The sequence below is a fragment of the Mirounga leonina genome, unplaced genomic scaffold (assembly GCF_011800145.1).
Source record: "Mirounga leonina isolate KUSES-001 unplaced genomic scaffold, KU_Mleo_1.0 Mir_53, whole genome shotgun sequence".
NCBI classification, from domain to species: domain Eukaryota; kingdom Metazoa; phylum Chordata; class Mammalia; order Carnivora; family Phocidae; genus Mirounga; species Mirounga leonina.
The window spans coordinates 39,823,261-39,839,774 of NW_023270807.1; the positions used below are offsets into that span (position 1 = coordinate 39,823,261).

Genomic DNA, 16,514 nt, shown 5'->3' on the forward strand with positions numbered 1-16,514 from the left:
CATACACCTCTATGAATCATTGTATGCTTTATGCTCTGTTAAAAGCAAACATGATTATGAAGAAAATTTCACTGTTTAAATCTTGAGTATGACTGTGCAGTTGCTCATTTGTTTTATTCCTTAACATAGTACAGGCCAATTTGATGCTTACAACATAACAGAATAGTTTCCTGTTCTGAATGGATTTCTTAATAGTAACCTGAAAAAAAATGTAAGAAACTTTGTAGGAAGGTAATAAGGGAAAATGATAAAGGCATTGAAGGAAATGCTCCTGCTGGTAAAGTAGTAGGATCAGAGTTCTATATGTATGATTTCCTCATCTGTAAAATGGGGATAATAATATCTGCCTGATAGTATTGTTATGATGATGATACCAGATTATGTTTGTAAATAATTTAATACAATGCTAGGGACAGGTACATAGCAAACATACAATAGATTCAACTAATAAAGTGAAAATTAACCTTTCCACTGAAATGGGATTTAAGAAGTTCTGTCATTTCCATCTTGATTTATTTGATCTCTCTATATAAATGATTAGTTCTAGATCAGCAGATTACCTTTGGAAAACCTTTATTGAAAAAGTCATTTCTCTGTCACATTATCCATTAACATAAGGTTGCAGCTCTGGCTTATTCGATGAGGCTTTGCTACATAAAAATGGAGTTATTGATATTATTGACTATTAATGAATGCTTATTCCATATTATAACTTATTGTTTCCACAAAATATAATCTATTTTAATAACTGAGGTGAACCACAAATTTTTTAACAAGAAATGACTTTCTATATTCAATTTCTTAAACTAACCAGGCACTCAGATATAGCTTTAATTAAGTTATTTGCTTAGAGGCCAATCAATAATTAATTTCCCCATTCAAGAACTATGACTTGGATGTTTCTCTTAAAGCATGTCAGTTAAAAATAGAAAAGCCAAACTATAAAAAATATATGTTTATTGACAAGTTAGAAGATGTTGCCAGGCTTTTTAACAAGCTCTTTGAAAATATTGCTTTATTTGAAAAGAAACCTTAATTACCCTTGATCATGGCCCTTAAGTCTTAGCATTATATTCCTACTCGGTAATACGTACTCATCTCATGGTGATAATTCCCTCATAGCTTGTGGTGATTAGGGAGAATCATAATAGACAACTGGTAAGTTTGTTATGAGTTGACTAAGGTGGAAATAACAGCTTTGAATTATTCTTATTAATTTAACCCATGTATTTTACAAAGCTAGTGATAAGCTGGTTGCCATGAAGTATTTACTACTACAATATGATAAGTTTTAGCACACCTTACTAACAAATCTGAAACTGAGTTTTGAGAGAAAGGAAAATGGGACTCATATTCTCTTTTATTTCCCAAACTATGAGTTTATCTAAAATATAGAGCTAACAATCATTCTTCCACTTGCTCACTCTGTTCTAGCACCACTGGCCTCCTCGCTGATCTTACACAAGCCTGAAGTTTGCATTTGCTGTGCCATCTGCCTGGCATACTCTTCCCTTGGATATTTACTTCACTTCTTCACTTTGCTCAATGTCATTTTCTCAGAGTTGTTTAATTTGATCCCTCCTACTTAAAATTACATAGTACAGTGCCCCTTATTTCCTTTAACCTGCTCTGTTTCTTTCTACCATGTTAAGCTAGTCATCTTCCAATGTACTGTATTATCTTAACCTATTTGTTTATTGGAGACTCCATCAAATGTAGACTCCAGAAAGCCAGGGAGTTCTGTTTGCTCTACTCGTGCTGTATTTCTAGTACCTAAAATATTGTCAGATACCTAGTGAAAACTGGATAACTATTTGTTGAATGCGTCAGTAAATGTAGAAGTAAATAGATTCAACATCCTAGCTTAAGCACCTAGAAATGGTTCTGATTATTTGCCTGATTGCCTCAAACCTGGACTCATCAATAGACTGTGCCAAATGAAGTTAAAATGCCAGAAATGGTATCTCTTAGAATGAGAAATCCAAAGAATTTAGGGAGGTTTCGTATCTCCTAGCTTTGTTCCTCAAGAGGATAAAGGAAACACATTCTTCATTAGACATTAAGAAATTCACTAGTGAGGGGGAGTGCAACGTCCTTGAAAAAGACTGCAGTGACTGTCATTTCTAGGGTGGGATGATACCACCACATACATTGGCATCCCATATTGACTGAGACCAAATAGCAGCACTCACTTGAAAGCAAGGTGGTGTGGTTCCCAAGGTAATTAGCAGGGTGAGAGTGATGATAATAAAGTTTAACATACAGAAAACTTTGGAAGTGCTTAATTGATCCTGGGGAGTCCAGAACTGAAATTGTTGCTATCGCACTAAGGTCCTACTTAAAAACTCTCTAGGTTTGGCAATGGCATGGGTGGCCCACCACACTGGAAATTTATGGTCCCTCCCACACTTGCCTAACCTGAATCAGATCATAGACTCAGAGCTCCTTAAATGAAAGAAAAGATTTGTCTTGGTGAGGAAGGACCCTGTAATAGTCTCAAGTATATCTTCTTCCTAATCTTTCTCTAGTATTTTTATAGAAAATGTATTACTGATGACTAACTTTATTGTTTGATCCATAGGTAGCCGCATATCAAAACTGGCTTGTGACAGAACTAGATAGAGAAGGACTGACTATTTCTCAGAAACAGCTATGGTGACTGAATGATTGTGGGTATTCACTTTTGAGGAGAGGATGCCCATGTTTTAATTTGGAATATAGATATTTTCTTTATGCCAGGTATGAGAATGCTGTTGTTGTTATTGCTATTGTTTACAATAGTATGTATAGGAAGAAGGTTGTGCTTGGGTGGAGAAGTCAAAGATTGCATTATTGATGCTAGTTTCTCTTGCTCTCTCAACAACCACTCCTATCACTTTCTAGCTTGTGTTCTATATCACTCATTTTTAAGTCTTCATGCAACTCCTGTCCCTTGTTTATGAAATTTTCCCACTCTCTGAAGTCTACAACATGTAGATTTAGTTTTTAATTGTAGTCTGCCTTATTCTTAAGTAATTTTACATATGTGTTTTTACCCTCTTTGAGGTAATTTTATTTTTAGATGAGGATGTCATATATTCCCTTTTGTGTCATGCTCAATAACCTCTGGTCTGTTAATCTAATAGAACTGCCATTTTCATGGTATCTCTTTCCACCTAATATTTCACACTCATTTATAATTGAACAAGCAAAAACTCAACAAACTCAGTCCTAACAAACCAAATTAGACAATTATTGATGCCCCTATTTTGAAAGTCTGGTAAAATGAAAATACATCAGCATTTCTGGAAAGAGATCAAAGCCCCCATTCTTTTTTTTATGAAACCAACCAGCAGAGGGAGCAAAAGAGATATTTAAGTGTTCCTGTTTCTGCTTGGGACTTTCTACTATGGTTGCTGTCTAGAGCTAGGCTATATTTTTAATATATATTCCCCCTAATCCCTAGGCAGAAATTCTGCTGTATAATCACCACATGCCTGTGAAGTCAGTTCTAAAAGATTCTACTTGCACAATTTCTTTCTTCAATCTTGAGTCCCATGAAAACCTCAAAAGCTACTGGGTGAAAAACCAGGACTAAAATTTTAGGCCTTCAAAACTCTATCTAGGTAGCTCAGGAATTAGGGCAAAGAGATTTTGAATGAATAAAAAAAATAGCTTTCTAGTTATTAGGATAAATGGTATTAATGAATCTCTGCTGTGTTCTCTATTATTTAAAATATTTTGAGAGATTTTCACACATATTCTAATGGAGGTTATACTACATTCATAGTAAAGTTGTATTTTTTATATGACCAGGAAATAACAAAGAGAAAGTTCTTTTGAAAAGAATCATTTATATTCTTTTATATGTGTGTGTGTGTGTCTGTGAATCGTGTATATATACTATATATATTTCTATATTCCCATATAAAATATCTTTTAAAACATTATAGATCAAAAGAGTTTCTCATTATCCTGGATATTTTGGTTTAGATAATTCTGTTAAGTATAATCGTGAAGATGGCCAAAGACCTGTGTGTGGTTTACAGTGTCCACTGCAAAAGCTTTAAGAATGTCATTACTTGCATTCTTTGGATGAGTTCAATTACTTGCATTCTTTGGATGAGTTCTTTGGTTGTATAAGATCTTATACCCAAACTGTCCCTTGAATTTAATGAAGATATATATATATTTCTTTTTAATTTTTTTTAAGATTTATTTTATTTTAGAGAGCATGCATGAGCTGAGGGGAAGGGGAAGGGGAAGGGGAGAGGGAGAAGTAGAGAAGCAGGCTCCCTGCTGAGCAGGGAGTCTGAAGTGTGAAGTATAGCTGGATCCCACAACCCTGAGATCATGACCTGAGCTGAAATCAAGAGTCTGACGCTGAACCAACTGAGCCACCCAGGTGCCCCTTTAATGAGGTTATATTAAAGTACAGTCACAAAGATGAAGAAGCAAAAAGAAAAATCTGTGATAATGCAAAGCTAATATGAATTTAATATGAATCACTTTATTCATCTGCTGAAGAATATCAAAAGGAAAAAGAAGCATTATAGGGCATTTCATTTTTTTTTAAAGATTTTATTTATTTATTTGAGACAGAGAGAATGAGAGAGACAGAGAGCACATGAGAGGGGGGAGGGTCAGAGGGAGAAGCAGGCTCCCCACCGAGCAGGGAGCCCGATGCGGGACTCGATCCAGGGACTCCAGGATCATGACCTGAGCCGAAGGCAGTCGCTTAACCAACTGAGCCACCCAGGCGCCCTAGGGCATTTCATTTTTAAGAGAATATAATTATAAATAATATCATTCATGTAGTTTCTTTTGTGTTGGGGATGTATAAACTCTTACACCAACAAAATGTAACACAAACATTGGGAATTTCCAGATATCATGGCATGGTGGACATCTTTATCATTCTTGTAATTCTTGACTTTAGGTAGAGTTATATCCACCTGAGTTATTTGAGCTGATCTCTAAAAACAAGTCATATGGAGCTCTTTTACCAGGGACGCACCAACCTTGGCTATGTTTGTACCAAAACTGTGAGGAAGGTGGCGTAGGTCATCACTGAGAAGTACTACACTCACCTGAGCAAAGACTTCCATACCAACAACCCTGTGTGTGGGGAGATTGCCATTATTCCCAGCAAGAAGCTCTGCAGCAAGATAGCAGGCTACGTCACAGATCTGATGGGGTGGGATCAGAGAGGTCTGGTGGGAGGTATCTGCATCAAACTGCAAGAGGACAGAGAGAGAAGAGATAATTATGTTCCTGATGCCTCAGCCCTGGATCAGGAGATCACTGAAGTGGAGCTGTTGAAACTCTTAGACTTTGGCAGTCTGTTCAACCTGCAGGTCACTCAGACTACAATTGGGATGAATTTCAAAACACCACATGGAGTTGTTTGAATCATTCTGCTGTGCTGTAATATCTTCCATAAACCTTGGGGAAAAAAAATCATGCAGAGATTCTCCTGACTGAGGTTAATGAGATTATTTTTATGAGGAGTAGATTGGATATGTGTATGTGTGTATGCATGTGTGTGTCTGTATAACGAAATAACCTTAATATTTGCCTCCTCAAGGGAGGAACAAACAATCTAACTATCTTGTGGAAGTCTTTTTTTCCCTTGTTGTCTATTTCTATCCTGTAGGGAATTGTTTTTATTACAATGTGGTCATTCCTTGTGCTGGAGGCCTAAACTGGCAGGGTAACTGGACCTCTATGGGGGACACCTTGTCTGTCTTCTGGCTGGGTAGTTGGGTTGTGCAACTCATGGAAAGAACAGCATTACAGCTTGAGAAGAACACACCACTGAGTGTTTTGTAAGAACATCTAAGAGAAACAAATTAACCAGTGTTGACATTCATTTCATTAAAGACACTAATAAAGCAAAGTCTGAAAACTTAAAGGAAAACAGCGTCTTTTACTTTAAAAGAATTTAATCCCCCAGATTTCACTGTCTAATGCTTCATGTTATACAGCTTAATGAAGCTCATTGCTTTAGATTTTTTGATAAAGGGGGTATGGATGACATTTGAGCTTGTTGAATTGACTCAAAGATTGGGAAAAGGTGCCAGAAAGGAGGCGGTCTGGTATGGTTCAGTGAGTTGGCTTGGACTAGCAATCCAGAGATGTCAGTTTTCAACCCAATTTTATCATTCAGTAATTGCTTGTCCTTGGCTAATTCAACAAATTTGTTTCCTTATCTGCCAAATGTCTTACCTCTTCTTATAGGATAACATGATCACATGGAGGAACTGTGAAATACCTAGCATTCCATAAAAATATGAGCTACCTTTATAAAAATTATTTGTTGTTATAAAAATACTCAAGTAGATGATCATTATCGCTATGATCAAGATGCATTTTTATTGCGCTCTAGAATATATAGCTTGGAAATGACAAAACTTAACTAGGACTAAGCCAAAGTGCTCTGATCTTTGGGAGTAAGGTGAAAAAAATGCAATATTCATTAGGACATTTGTGGTGATTAGGGAGATGACCTTAGTAGGTTATCAAATTCACAGCCTCTCACAATGGACCAAACTTAAGCCAATTCAATTAAATGAGATTTTCCATTGTTTACAAAGATGGCCACAGCCAGCCAGGACTCTTCCAGTACAAGCAGTTTCAATATTATGTAATTCTTTCTTATGTAATTCTTAATTCTCAGGCCTCACCAGCATGGGGATAAAAATAGAATGTTATGATTGTTGCAAGTTGGTATTTCTCTGACCCAGCTCCTATTTTACTGTGTGAGAACTCTAGACCACCCTTACATGTCTGCTAAATAGTTACAGCATTCTGTATGTCATCTATAATCAGCAGATTTACTCTTAACTACCAAGTGGCATCCTATGTTCTGTTTTCTTTCTCTTTTACCCTGACTCTATACAGTCTGTCTACTGCCTTCTGGTCTGAAAAATAACAGCTTTGTTGCCAAAGCCACCCTATGGAGATGATTCTAGAAGTAACAGTGTTTGGTGCCCAGGCTGGCAATGCCTATTGCTGAGTGAGTTGATGAATCTGTCTTGGGATCAGCCATCAATATCTCCTACTGTTGGGGGTAAGACTAGCCCTAATTCTGCGGCTGTCTTGTGTACTCCGTATCTGTCCCACGTATTCTTGTTTTTACATGTTCTTTAGTGGGTGCTTCCATGTTCTGGTACTTAGCCGTGGGTCTGTAAGTTCTGAGGCCAGGCGAATGAGTGACTGACATTGTGCTGTCCTCATAGTTACATTTTCCCTTTGATTCTGGCACATCATCCTTGGACAAAACATGTGTGCCTCATTCCTTTTTTCTGTACATTTTACCCAAGAGGGGTTTTGATCTCCTATGTAATACTCCCTAGGAGGCACACCTCAGAGCCTGATGTGTAACTGATACACTTACTATCCCAGAATACCTAAATAAAATCTCTTCATCAGCCTTTTCCTTTGGTTTAATACTGAGAGAGGACTTTCATTTTTTATAGCAGTACTTTATACTCTTATGGATCATACTCTCATACTCATACTCTCAATCATCCTTTCTGCAGGGCGCCTGGGTGGCTCAGTTGGTTAAGTGACTGCCTTCGGCTCAGGTCATGATCCTGGAGTCCCTGGATCGAGTCCCACATCAGGCTCCCTGCTGAGCAGGGAGTCTGCTTCTCCCTCTGACCCTCTTCCCTCTCGTGCTCTCTGTCTCTCATTCTCTCTCTCAAATAAATAAATAAAATCTTTAAAAAAAAAATCATCCTTTCTGCAAAAAAAAAAGAAAAATCAATCTCCACTTCTTTTTAAAGTAAGGGTGTAGTTTTATCGACTCTTATTCATCTTTGTGGTTGTAGGCTTGAAGTCTTCAACTTATTCACAAAGTAGGACACCTTATTCTAAAATGTAACTTCTCTCTTCCACAAGGTTTCTTTGTTTCTCAAACCTAAGTGACAAGATGAAGCATTATTTATGGGGTCCTAACATAACCCCCGTTCTCAGTATGCCTAGTGTTATTGGAATCACACGAAGTGGACATGCCTTTTAAATGATGCATAAGAATGAAGTGTTATAGCAGGCTCCTGGTTTACCCTGGCTTGTAATTTCCCGAGAGATGCCAGAATTGGCCAAGGAACTTCTTTTTAAAAAGATGGAAAAAATTCCATGGAAGACAAACATAGATCACTTTAAAAATCATTTTTCTCCTATTTCTATTCGGCTCCTCAGTCCATAAATATCAAAGTCTACTTTCTAAAGGTGCACATAGCATATTTGTATTGGAATATAATAGCAGGATTTTGAGAATCTTCTAGACATTTGACAAATGTCAGTTCAAAACAGATGATTTTATTCCTAGTTTAGTAAAATCTCAAGTAGACATCAACTTTGGATGTGTCTCTTAAAGATAGTATGTTAATTCATTAGTGAATATCAGAAAGCAGGTTGACATGTTTTGTCAATATAATTTTTCCCTTATTTATCTTAGTGTATCTTATAGGGTCTGTTTTTCACATGATCTTATGAGATGTTCTGAGAAAGGAGGGTTCCATGATCAGTGAGTTTGGGAAAAGCTTCATACCGTATTCAGAAGTCCTGTAGGAAAAAAAAAAAAATCTACTTAACTCATTTAACCCATTTAGTCCCAAACTAATTTGACCATAATAACCACTTATCTTTCTCTCTTTTTTTAAAAAAGGGACACATATACACTTTGGTAATTATTGCTCTGTTTTAACCTTTCCAACTAACTTTTTTGACTGCATGGGTCATTTATTTCAATTTTCCTTTCAATAAATATTTCAGGTATTTTCCTGGTTTGACTAAGTCAGCTAGAAGTTTTGATATCGTATGTATACCTAGCCTCGTTTGACTCACATTTTCACATGTAGTTTTCCACACATTCTTCTTTGGAAAAATAAGTGTTTGAATTAGGTTTTCATCACAGGATAAGACAATTGCAGAAAGGATCTAAACTTGTGTTCCTTAGGTGAGGCCTAGGCAGTTTCTTAAGACCAGAGTGGTGCTGAGCTCGCCTGTCTTTTGCCTGGGAAAATACAAATGTGCCGGACCTTGAATGAATGGACAGGCAGCTCGGAGAAGCAATGAATTCAACAGCTGCAAGAAGACTACAGTCATCATCCAGTGTGAGACCCTCATCTTGTGCCAGTAATCAGAGGCCCAGATTACCAAAGTGACTGGCTTCAGGTTAGATCCCAGCTGTATCTGAGCTGGATTTAGGCCTGGCTTTCATCTCAGTCTCTAAATTTTTTGCTAACTTTGGAGCCTCTTAGACCTCTGCTTGGCATAGTTGGATCTGGTCTCAAATTCACCTCTGCTATTTTCACCAAGAACAAAAGTCCATTATAACTGTTGTCCTTGGTTTTCCAAAGCACAGCTGTAGAGATGACAATGTAGACCATGTGATAAAAAGTTCTTTCGAATATTAAACTCCACAAAAATACTTTCAGACAAAGAAATGTGTGTGTTGTGTGTGTGTAGGGTGGTGGTGGTGGTCATGGTGGGGGCAACAGCAATGGGGTAGGTAGGAAAGGGGAATGCACATTCTAATTGACTTAACTCGGTTAGAAATACTCTTGTCCTGGTTTCCAGGAACAAAGTAAAATAAAATAAGTAAAACTGTCATCCTACTCAAATAATTGTTGAATATTTGTTCTTACTCAATTTCTGTTCTGAAGAGCTAATAAATAGGCTGTGAAATGGGTTGGTGGTGAAAGATGAGCTGGTAGCAATTATTTCCCCATATCCTTACTGACTTGGATAACATTCACTTTTCTTTGCTATGCACAACATAACTGAAAATGCAGATCCAATGACTAATGTTTTGGGTGTGTCAAAATGGCAGGCAGGCAGGGTTTGCAACTCATCTCTCTATTTAACATTTCCCTCTGTTTTTAGATTAATGTTATTTTTCTTATAACCCATTAAGCTAAGTCTTTTCACAGGGGAATGCAGATTCTCTTGCAGTTACCTGAGGAATCTCCACTCAAGTACTTGTTGGAAGTCCTTTGGGTTGAATAGAGGTTTTAACAGGGAAATAAGCACTGTAGAATTATGTCCAGTTGTGTACAAATATTTATGGGAATAGTCACAGTGACTGAAATAACTGATGCAAAGAAAAGCAATTACCAAACAAATATGACATTGTTTGGATACAGCAGAATATTCCATGTCTTCCCCCGCAGTTCCTCTCTATTATGGTTGGATTTATTGAATCTCAAGGAATCAGAATGATTTCTGAAATTAGAAAGTGGTTACCAAGAACTAGATATGCATAATTGCCATTATTTTTAAGAACAAGGACCATTCTTAAAATAAAGAGATTATGATATTCTGGCCCATTTACCAAAACATGACATGATATTTGACAATTAAAAAATGAAAAAAAAGGGTGCCTGGGTGGCTCAGTTGGTTAAGTGACTGCCTTCGGCTCAGGTCATGATCCTGCAGTCCCAGGATCGAGTCCCGCGTCGGGCTCCCTGCTCAGCAGGGAGTCTGCTTCTCCCTCTGACCCTCCCCCCTCTCCTCTCTCTCTCTATCTCATTCTCTCTCTCAAATAAATAAATAAAATCTTTAAAAAAAAAAATGAAAAAAAAAAAACCACCAAAAAAGTTGCAAGTTACATTTTAAAAATGTCTGTGTAAGAAACTGTAATTTATTAATCACTACAGCCTTGACATGAATGAGAAAAATAGTGGTAAAATATATGGGGGGAATAGTATTTATTTTATTTACAGCAGTAGTTTGAAGTTCATATAGATTTACATATCTCTAGTTCCCAGGGATTCAGAGTCCAGAGGCTGGGGAAACTGGATTTTAGCATAAAGACAATATTTCATGTAACCTTCATGTAATTTTGCTGACTTTATCACCTCTCCCTCTTCCAGAACTCTGTGGAATATCCTCTTGGTGAAAGCCACTTTAGACTTTCCTTTCTTAGTCACCCTTTCCCTGCATTTCACTACGTTACCAGTTCACAGCTTCCCACCACATGCCAGAAAATTATCGATTCTGTCTCCTCAATGTCTTACAAATCTGTTTTTGTGACCAGAATTATTGCAACACCTCCCTTGCTTGTTCTCCTTCCTCCATTTTGGATTTATTTAATCTGTCCTTAAAATAGCTACCAGAGTAACGTGTCTCTAATAATAAAATGCACTGAATGGTTACTATATGCCAGGCACTTAACATCCATCAGGCCATTTAATTCTCATAGTAATGTCATTACACCCTCTTTTGTTAGATAGGAAATTTTGGCAGAGAGAAACCTAGCTGCCTAAGGGTCACACAGCAGGAAGAGGCAGACCCAGCAGTTGAATCTTCAAGGATCTGAAACTTATGTTGCCTTTCTAACTATTACACTGTGCTGCTTCTTTAAGCCAATCAGATCGTGTTGTGAGTTGTGTTAATTCTGATGTTGCTGTCATTCATGAAATTGTCAATTTGGGAAGGCAATAATTTTCTTAGCATACTCTTGTTCTGCAGAATAGAACAGTAAGGAAAAACCATATGATGCAATTTTTTTTTTATGGCTGTTTTATGGTACTAACTGTTAATTAAGCCCATCCCTAAATGAAAATGGTTTCAATGGTGCAGAGAGACAATGAATGGATTGATTTGTAGGTTAGAGGTGTGTGAGTGGTAGAGAGGTTTGGGTCTTTAATTAGCTGTGGTTGCTTAATTCAGTTGATTAAAGCACCATATGAATGAAGTCACATTTATGGATTCAATTCCTGTGTGGGCCAGTTTATTTAGTCATCTTTGCACGGTTAACCTCAGCCCACCTCCTTGCTAATGTGTACCATTAGCTGAAAAGGACAGTGTGAGTGGAAAAGTGCAAATTCCTCCCCATACTCGGAAAAAATTACCCAACATGCATGTCCTATTGACACTGGCGGAGAAGCAGGGCACATTATTAAATCTTTGATTGTTTTCAGTTCTCCTGAAAAATTCATTATGTGACAAAATGCCATAAATCACATACAAATTTGAATCCCCTTTATAAAATTGCTTTAACTGTATTTTAACAAATTGAAAATTGAGCTATAGCAAATTTAGGTGAATATAAAAAAGAGACTATATAGATATCCTCAGTTTTACAAAGAAAAACACATTTACTTACCTAGATAGGAATGAATAGTTGATAGCTACTTGAACATTTTCACTTGAGGCATTCATATCTCTCTTTCTTAAATTCTTTTCATTAGAGGTGAATGATAGTGATCTATGTTACTAGGTTCATGTTCACACACTTGAAATAAGGCTGTCATAATTGGAGAAAAATAAAGGAAACTCAGGTTAATATTTTTCAGACCCTTTTCTTCTTTTCCAGCCAAAGTAACAAACAGCCCATATAAACAGACCACCCGCACCTTTGAGGTGTGATAACTTAAAGCCTATTTAAGTTCCTCTTTGCATACCGTTACTTTTATATTGTCATTCTGCCCAATTATCATGAAAGAATTATTCTTTTCTTTGTAGTGTTATCCAATATAGGGGAATAAGCATACTTATTTAATACATTTTTATTGAATTTCTACAAAATGAATGCATATGTATTGGATGCTAGTACCTGGAGATATAATTGTAAGCAAAAAGAGGGCATAGTCCTTCCCTCATAGAGGCTTGGAATATAGTGGGGATGATAGACTTGTCTAGCTGAGGAACTGAGAAAGTGAATATCTCAAACCTTTGGCTTCTTTAGTCACTTTGGGATTCCCTCAAATATGAGGATACCTGGGCAATCCAAAATGATAAATGTCTATGATAGCATATTTTTCCTTGCATCAATATTTAAAGAATTTTAAAAAGTTTAAATTATTGTCTTTTCCTTATATTTTATGCCATTTTGTTGAAAATAAAATATTTTTGACTCTGTGAATCTATGAACTGAATGTGAATTTTTTGTATTTAAGTAATATTTGCAGTGACATTTGCCTAGTTATTTTCTCAATAGTAAATACTTTTTAAATAAGCATTCAAGACTTTATATGAAAAGATTGCTTTCAATATTTTGAGACAAAATTCTTTTCAGGATATGCCATGATAAATTTTTTCCCTAGCATTAGGTAAAGATTTTAAGTTCAAATCCATTTTTCTAAAACAAACAACTGCCAATACATGGTTGCTTAATAATTACATCAATGACTTAAACCAGCTTTTATTTTAAGTGAGAATAGGTGGTTTATTAAATTTTGGTGTGGCATCTGCATGTTCAAATATAATATAGGGTTGTCATTTAGCTCATAGTCTTGAAAAATTAAACAAAACAATAATAATCTGATTTTTAAAGAAAGCATTTTTTTTTTTACCATAGTTGACATACTTTTCACTCATTATACCATTAAAAATGGCGGTGAACAAATAAAATATGATGGATTGTTGAGTGGTTTTATTGGAACATCTTATGTATTCATTCACTATGAGAATGAGATTGATATTTAATGTGAAAATATATTTGAAAGTCCCAAGTTCTATTTGTCCATTTGTGTTGTAACTATAGTACCACATAGTCATCAAATGGATTTTTAAATATGTTTTTATTTAAATATGTTTCTACTATAAATATAGTATATACTCAGTGTAGAAGTTTAGAAAATATAGGAAAGCAATGAGACAGATTAAAAAATCAGTTATGATCCTGCCTTCCAGAAATAACCACTATTGACATTTTGATGTATTGCTTTTCAGTTATTTTTCCTGTGTCTACATCTATGTATGTACGTATATGCATGCATGTATCTGTATGTTTTATTGTGTACATTACTTAACCTGCTTTTTTTCACAGGATATGTGTAGTGATATGGTTGTGAAGCAAGAAAGGTGCTTTGGACCATGGACATATTCAAACGTTACTTTATAAATGCTGACCTTTTAAATTTTAGAAGCAAATTTTCATTTGGCCTTGCCTGGTGTAAGGATATACAAGTGAAATTCATCACAGAGCCTTCCTGGCAAGACCCATCCTGGGTCATTCAGAGGCTGTGCTCTTCAGTTACAGCTTTTCTGTTTCCTGGAAGTCCTCAGATCCTTCTCTGTGATACCAAAATATCTGCTTCTTGCAACACCACACCTCACCATTGCCAACACAATCTGTCATAATGAACTTGTATTTTTTTTTCTTGTGTTCGTCAGGATTCTTAATCTCACTTTCCACTCCCCCCACCCTGAATTAAAGGCATTTGATTTAGGCTTCAAGTTAATTTTCCATCTGCTTTAACCCAGTGATTTCTGAATATTCAGTGGTGAGACCACTGGATTGTTCTATTTCATTCTTGATCACACTTTAGAAGGATAGATCATTTAACTCTCTGAGCCTCAGGTTCCTCATGATTAAAATGAGGATTTGAGTTGTATGTTCCCTAAGGTTTTTTCCAGAGCTAACATGGAATGTCTGTGTGTCTATAAAAGCAGGATGAAAGAGTGGAAAGAGCATAGGCTGTGCATCAAAGAAAGCTCAGTGCAAATCTTGGAGCTCTGTGACTTTGGCTTTGCTGCTTACTGATTCCAAACTTGTATTTTCTTTTTCATTTGTTTTTTTCTTTTGCTCCTTTGATTGAATGAATTGCACTGCTCTGTCTTCGAGTTTGCTCATCTTTTCTTTCCTTCATCTAGTCTGCTGTTGAATCCTTCTATTGAATTTTTTTTTAGTGCAGTTATTGTATTCTTCAGCTCTGTGTATTCTTATTTGGTATTTTCTTATATTTTCTGTCTCTGTTGAAATTCTTGCTTTGCCATGCATTGTTCTCCTGAACTTGGTGCACATCTTTATGATCATTATTTTGAACACTTTATAAGGTAAATTGCTTATCTTCATTTCATTAAGGTCTATTTCTGGGGCTTTATGTTGTTCTTTTGTTTGGAACATATTCCTCTGTTTCTTTATTTTCTTTGACTCCCTATGTTGGTTTCTGGGCATTAGATAAAACAGCCACCACTCTCAGACTTGATGGAGTGGTCTTGTGTAGGAGATGAACTTTATCATTTAGCTTGACCTGAGCCCTTGGTTATTTCTTAAACCTTTGTGATTTCCAAGCTTCCTCCCTTGTTCTTAGTGGCTCTCAGTAGTTGAGAGTGTTCTAAGACCTGTCAGTGTCCCAGAGAGAGGATCTCAGTCAGTACCTCTATGTAGGCTGACTAGAAGTCAGATCTTTAGGCCATCTAGCTTTAAAAGTAGGCAAATAGACCTCTTTTAGGAAAGACTGGGAGCTGGATGTTTCTGCCTGCTTCCTCTTTGCTGAGTCCTGGGGGATAGCCATTATAAGTCCTCTGAAGCCTACTAAGAACTGTTTCTTTATTTGTGGGTCTTGTGGATACAAGCCCCATTGGCTTTTAGAGCTAGATATTTTGGGGACCTGTCCCTCAGGTGGAAGTCTTAAAAGTTGGGGTGCTAGATGTACCCTTCACTCCTCAGGGAGAAGCTGGGTATTGTAAGTTTCCCCCCAATTACATGTTGCTGTGCTGGGAATGAGTTTTATGGCAAGAGTGAGCTTCAGTCTTTCCTACCCATTTTGATGTGGGTTTTTTTTTTTTTTTTTCTTGTTTACTCAATGTGTAGGAAGCCACTCAGCTAGTTTCTGGATTTCTTTCAGAAGGAATTATTCCATGTGTAGCTGTAGATTCATTGTTTCTGCTGAAGGAAATGAGTTCAGGAGGCCTAGGCCACCATCCTGGACCAGAACTCCCCAAGGTTGTATTTTCTTATATGTAAAAAGGGGGTATATAAATTTTTGTGTTGACTACATGTAAGAGAACTCTGACTACAATGGCTTGAACAAGAAAGGGTTTTACTTTTCTCATTTATTGAGAAGTGTGGAAATAGGTAGTTCAAAGCTATTGTGTCTGCTCCTTCATCTTATCATTATCCTGGGCTTCTTCTACTTGTCTGCTCCACTACTCTTAGTGTATGGTTTTCTTTATGAGTACACCACTAAGCATAGTATCCATATTCTGGACAAGAAGAAGGGAAGGGTGTTATTTGCAAATATCTTCTCTCATTCTGTCGGTTGTTTTTTGGTTTTGTTGACTGTTTCTTTTGCTGTGCGAAAGCTTTTTATCTTGATGAAGTCCCAAAAAACAGAAGAAGGGAAGGGTGGAGTTCAAAGGGACATGACAGATGATGTTTCATGAGGAAAACAATCTAATAGATTTCCACTTCCACATAATTTGTTAGAGCTGTGACACAAAGTTACCCCCAACTCTGGGGAACCTAGGATACTGTATTTTTTCTGAATGTGTTACATCCTGAATATAATTCAAATTTTACCAATGAGAAAGAAGATGAGCATAAATAATTGGTAGGCAACATCAGTGTTTGCAACCGGAAAAACTTAACTTCCTTTAGTTGTGGGGAGGCCATATGAGATGATACATATGAATATACAGGATATGTATGCTTAAATAATGACTACTTCCTATTACTATTTTATGCTGAAGTGACTATTTGCAACGATCATGAAAAAAGGAGCTTTTGTAATGTAATGACTGGTATACTTAAAAATATATATGTCTAAGGAATGTAAGAAGTGTCTGTTTCGATG

General features: G+C 36.5%; 1 pseudogene; it reads left to right on the plus strand.

The window, feature by feature from the left end:
* Positions 1–4,970: 4,970 nt before the first annotated feature.
* LOC118001039 lies at positions 4,971–5,497 on the plus strand (annotated as a pseudogene).
* The last annotated feature ends 11,017 nt before the right edge of the window (positions 5,498–16,514 follow it).